Source organism: Silene latifolia, chromosome Y, assembly GCF_048544455.1.
Source record: "Silene latifolia isolate original U9 population chromosome Y, ASM4854445v1, whole genome shotgun sequence".
NCBI classification, from domain to species: Eukaryota; Viridiplantae; Streptophyta; class Magnoliopsida; order Caryophyllales; family Caryophyllaceae; genus Silene; species Silene latifolia.
In genome coordinates this window covers 186,638,755-186,644,504 of record NC_133538.1, presented here as the reverse complement: position 1 = coordinate 186,644,504, position 5,750 = coordinate 186,638,755, and the positions used below count along the sequence as shown (strand labels likewise).

At 41.7% G+C, this 5,750-nt stretch overlaps 1 non-coding gene across 1 annotated transcript; it reads right to left on the bottom strand.

The window, feature by feature from the left end:
- Positions 1-2,941: 2,941 nt before the first annotated feature.
- On the bottom strand, positions 2,942-3,048 carry LOC141635490 (small nucleolar RNA R71). Its single transcript, XR_012540174.1, has one exon. It is a non-coding gene; the product is annotated as a small nucleolar RNA R71 (small nucleolar RNA).
- Between the last annotated feature and the right edge of the window lie 2,702 nt (positions 3,049-5,750).

The following is a 5,750-nucleotide window of genomic DNA, read 5'->3' as shown; positions in this document are numbered from 1 at the left end:
AAAATCCGACATGGTATGTAGAACCAAGGATGATTTCGTATTTATGACTAATGCATTTGTTTTGAAAATGTAAAGAAATGAAATAAAAGGCTTTAAAATACCTTTTAAAATGTGATTAACCAAATATTATCACCGAAACACGGATTAAACCGTCATGGTATTAGGAACCAAGGGTGAAAAATGTTTTGTGGTCAAAAGTTTATCGTAAAAATGATTTGAAATATTTGAAATGGTAAAAACCGATTACAAATGAAATAAAGAGGAAGATGAGACCAAACACGACTGGATTAAAGCCTGAGAGGAACTTTAGGCGCGAGCCATGCTTTGCTATACAAGCACCCTGTCTCTCCGGCTAAAATCCGGTTTCGGCTCATTTCTCCCATATTTGAATCATGTTATGCATCTTTTAGCATGTTATAGTCATAAAATAGATGAAAAACATGATAGAAGAGGATTTTTACACCCTCATACTTACATGCTAGGCTTGAGACGAGAAATCGACGAAAGTGTATCAACTTGTTTGGTCGGAAAACTCGGTTTGAAAACCGTTTTAGCAATGTAAAAAGAGTGTGTTAATTTTAGTGATGGTGTAGTTGGTTGAGATGGTCGGTCAAGTGATTTAATGCACGATGACGGTACCAAATAATGTGTAAGGCTTGTGTTTTCGATCGGTAGGTCGAAAACACATGTCGGTTTGTGACTTGAGAAGTCGATTCTAGAATTTTAAGGGAGATATGAGGGGGCGTGATACGTGCATTTTGTATAGTCTTTTTAGTCTATTTTAGCACGAATTTCTATGTACTTTCGTACTATTTATATTGCATTTTGCCCCCGAATTGGCTACTTTGGTTCGTTTTGTCCGTTTTGTAGAAATGAACGCGAAAGTAGTGGAATCGTACCATTTTCGTCCTTTTTGCATGCATTTTGAGGAGACGGGATTTTTCAGAGTGAGATCTTGCATTGGGATACGTGAAGGAACGGTCTACGAGTCAGTCGGTCACGAGTTGGACCTGATTTGAAGGAAGAATACTCGATCGAGCTGTTTTATCACTCGATCGAGTGGTTTCTATGGCTGGAGTTGGTCGATCGAGAAGTTTTATACTCGATCAAGAAGTGCTGGAAATTGAGGTTACTCCATCGATTAACAATTCTACTCGATCGAGTAGATTATCTGGAGGAATGCTCGATCGAGTGGTTTTGGACTACTCGATCGAGTGATTTTGGCCGGCATGGGCTTTAATTAGCCCGAACTTGTGTCGATTATTGGATTTAGTATTTTTTCTATTTAAGCGCACGTTAACTAGGTCATTAGCATCATATTCTATTCTATCTAAGTTTTAGCTATTATTCATCTTTCACAGTAAAGACTGTGCTTCTCTTTTCCCATCACTGTAACCTTGTTTTCGGGGTTATTTAGCTCGGATTTGTTTGTTCTTTACGCCGAATTCTTGCGATTGTAATCTCTTTCTCCCTTTTTAATATTAATCTTTCTTTTATTCATCGTAATTGCTTGTTTTGCTTCCTTTTAATTTCTGTCCTAATTACCTTTTATGCAATTTGATTATTGTTTTGTCATGTTGAATATTAGTTATTTATTTGTTATAAGTATTGACAGTATTAATAACATGAGTAGCTAATCTGTTTCATGTTAGGATTAGGGGATCTACGGTAGAAATGTGACGATGTAGTGAATAGGTTAGATAAATTATTTGTGAGACTCTGTCACCATAGCAAGATAAAGCGTATTTACCGACTTGGTTGAGTGCACGCTTCTGAGTCACCTTTTTAATCTGGTTAAATTTAATCCTGGATCGGAAGATTGGACTAAATAGACCTGCTATGAACAATAGACTACCCTGATGAGGACGGAAGTTAAGTTAGAGGGAGTCTAGCGTAGAAAGTGGACCGGAAGGACCTTTTCATATCCGTCTCACAGTAATTCATCTAAGTTGTTTACAGTTGAGTCACTGGACTACCGTAGTGAACCGAAATCCTGACATGTCCCCTCTCTATTGATAGTTTATTCCTATTTGCTGCCTTAATTGCTCTTTCCTTATTTCTCTTGCCTTAAAGCTTTTAGTTTAGGAAATCATATTACAACCCCCCCCCCCCCCCCCCCCCCACATTTGTGACCAAATAGACGGACTCTTACAGATATCTTGCCTCTCTGAGGAGATCGACCTGACTTCCCTTGCTATATAATTAGTTTAGTTAGTTACTTTTGATAGGTACACGACAGCCCTGTCAAATTTTTGGCGTCGTTGTCGGGCAGGCAATTGCCCTATCTATCTTTGTTTCGTTTATTTTATCCGTCTCAGGGAATTTTTATTCCTTGAGGCAGTTCTTATTCATTTTCTTTCAGTGTTATGTATGCCCAGGTCACACAGGTTTGAGTTAGTTTCAGCTAATTCTGAGCCAGAGAGACTGTTCAGGCATAGACTCCGTCTGCAAAGAGAATCACGAAACGAAGACTTGAGTACTTTCGAACCAGAGCTTCAGCATTTCCTTTTTACAGAAAATCCATCTTTTGAAGAAGATACTTCCAGTTCTGTAAGCCAACCAGTAAAGTTGCCGAACATTGCTAGTCATTCGGAGCCTAAAGCATCATCAATTCCAAAGGGTTTCAATCTCCAGACTGAGGATGGGAATACATTTGACATCCGTCCTTCCTATCAATCTGGTGGAGAGGAATCTCTTTAGAGGTGTGGCAGGTGAAGACCCAAGGAAGCATATGGAGGTCTCTACGGACTACTGTTCTACTATCCCCGCCACAAAGGAGGTAACTCAAGACAAGATTAAGGAGGTTCTGTTTCCTTTTTCTTTGGCTGACTTAGCCAGGGATTGGCTGACTGTTTTGGACCGCACGGCCGCGGGGGTCACATACTGGGAGACCCTTGCTCTTGCTTTTTATAAGAGAGATTTCCCTCCGCAGCGCACTAATAAGCTGAGGGCCAAGATTACCAATTTCAAGCAAGCACCTGATAAAACTTTCTATGAAGCATGGTGCCGTTTCAAGAGGTTGGTGAGGTCTATTCCTCACCATGGTTTTTATCCGTGGTTCCTATCCAATCAGTTCTACAATGGGCTATACGATGATAACAGAGCCATACTTGATGCATCATCTAATGGAAGATTCCAAAAGAACACCGACGATGATAAGGGATGGGCTCTTATCGAAGAGATGGCGACCCACTGTGCTGAGTATGGAAACCCGAGGGATGGTATTAGAACAGTTCATGCAGTCGATAAGCAAGTTGTGGCTCAGCTGGAAGCCATGAATGCTAGGTTTGATAAGTTGGAGCTGCATTCTGCTGGGGAGCCTCAGACGGTCCATTTGCTTACTAGAGGGGAGAGTGTCACATGTGAGAGGTGTGGGAGCAACGACGGCCACACTGTTGTTGGCTTTCTTACGGAGAAGGAACAGGTTCTTGCTTTTCAACAATACATGCAAGGAGGGGGTTCCTATTATAACAACCAAGGGGCAGGCCATCCCAATTTGAGGTGGACAAGTCAAAATGTGCTCAATCCTACCCCTCCTCCGCAGCAACAGCAGCCATATGTCCCTCCTCATAAGGCTCAACAAGGCTTTCAGAAGCCTCCTTCCTTTCCAGCACCTAATCAAGGTGCATCATCTTCTGGTGGAGTAAGTGAGCTAGGTGATTTGAAGACGATGTTGCAGTCTTTGGCAAAGCAGTGGCAGCTGAGTGATCAACAAAAAGATGCATCTATCAAGGCACTTGAAACTCAAGTTGCCCAGTTAGCCGCGAACCAGTCCACAAGGAAACCGGGACATTTACCGTCACAAGCCGATAAGAACCCACATGAGACGGTGAGTTTAATCAATTTGAGGAGCGGTTATTCATATGAAGGACCGAAATCAGACCCGAGGAAGGTAATTACTGTTGATGAACAGTGTTCTGTCGAAGAAAAAGAGCTGATGACAAAGAAAGTACTCGATCGACTAATTTCTGGTGGTCGATCGAGTGAAAGTGCTGAAGAAAGGACTCGATCGAGTAAAATTTCTACTCGATCGAGTGAACGGGAAAAATATTTTACTCGATCGAATGAAATTTCTGGTCGATCGAGTGATTTTGTTGAAGAACCTGCTTGATCGAATGGTAGTTTTGGTCGATCGAGTAGTGCTGATAAAGAAAAACTCGATCGAGAGCCTGCTAGTGCTCGATTGAGTGAAATATCGCCTGAAAGACCTCGTTCGAGAGGAAAGAAGCGTTCAAAGGATTTAGAGCTTGATCCAGCTGATACATTGGAAGAGAGGAACAAATTGCTCGAGATACCCATCACGGTGCCCTTCCCGAGGCGTTTGCAAAGTACTAAAGCTAATCAACAATTCAGCAAATTTGCCGAACTCCTGAAAAGCTTGCGAGTCACTGTACCATTCGCCGAACTGCTGACACAGGTACCCTCTTACCTTAAATTTATGAATGAAATTTTATCGCGTAAGAGGCACATTAACGACCATGAGACGGTAGCTTTGACCGAGGTAGGGACGGCCCTAGTTCAGAAAAAGTTACCTCCCAAACAGTCAGACCCGGGTAGTTTTTCGATTCCGTGTCATATTGGTACCCATTTGATTGATAACGCATTATGCAATCTTGTTGCTAGCGTGAGTGTCTTACCGCTGTCTCTGGCTAAGAGACTTGGTTTGACCAAGTTTAATTGCACAAACACGACTGTTAAGATGGCCGAACATAGCATATCACGGCCACTAGGTGTCATAGAAGACATACCTGTTAAGATCGGGAGGTTCTTTATTCCCGTTGACTTCGTTGTACTTGACATCCCCGAAGATGCCCATACCCCTATTATTTTAGGGAGGCCATTTTTATTCACTGACCGTGCAGTAATAGACGTCGGGGGCAAGACATTGACTTTTCAGATTGGGGACGAGGAATTGATATTCCATCAGTCTAAGTTCCGAAGGGCTCCCATGCAAGCTCAGCCTTGCAATGTCCTCTCTTTTATTGACCCTCTTATTGACACTCCAAACGAGAATTTGGAATATTGTGCTGCTATTGTTACCCCTCCGCCTCAAGTTGAGAGCAAAAAGGAGGAAAGTTCGTCTGTTTTCCTTGCTGCAAGTACAGATGAAAATAATGTAGCAGCTGTCAAAGGGTATTGTGCAATCAATGTCAGTCAAAGTGGGAGTGACGATGTCAAAGCCGATGTGAAAGGAGTAAGGATGAGAAAAGTTCGCGCGTACGTGGACGTCAACTATTCTCCTCCTAATGATTCAAATGCAAGCTCGTGGAAATTGAAGAGGACGATTAATGTTGCTGAGATGACGTCCTCCAGTCAGGAGCCCTCCGAGGGGCTATTGAATTGCCTTGAGAAATAAGCGGGGAAATGCCCCGTGTAACAAATTGTAAAAACAACTTTTAAATTTTCCGTTGAATTTTATTTATTACTTTTTATTAGGACAATTAGAATTTAGACATTTTTAGCGTAGATTAGAGACTATAGACTGTTACTTTACGTATTTGGTATATTGGGATATTTTTGCGTGTGTTTTTATGCGGGTTTGGGGAATTATACGTAAACTCAAAGGAATTATACGCAAATTCAAGAGCTTACACGAACAAAAGAGATCGATCGAGTACTTTTGTACTCGATCGAGTGGAATTTGTTCGATCGAATGGTTTCCAGCTACTCGATCGACTAAAGCTGAAAAGGGGAGTTCTCAATTGAGTAATTTTTTACTCGATCGAGTGGATAAATGCAAGAAGTTCTCG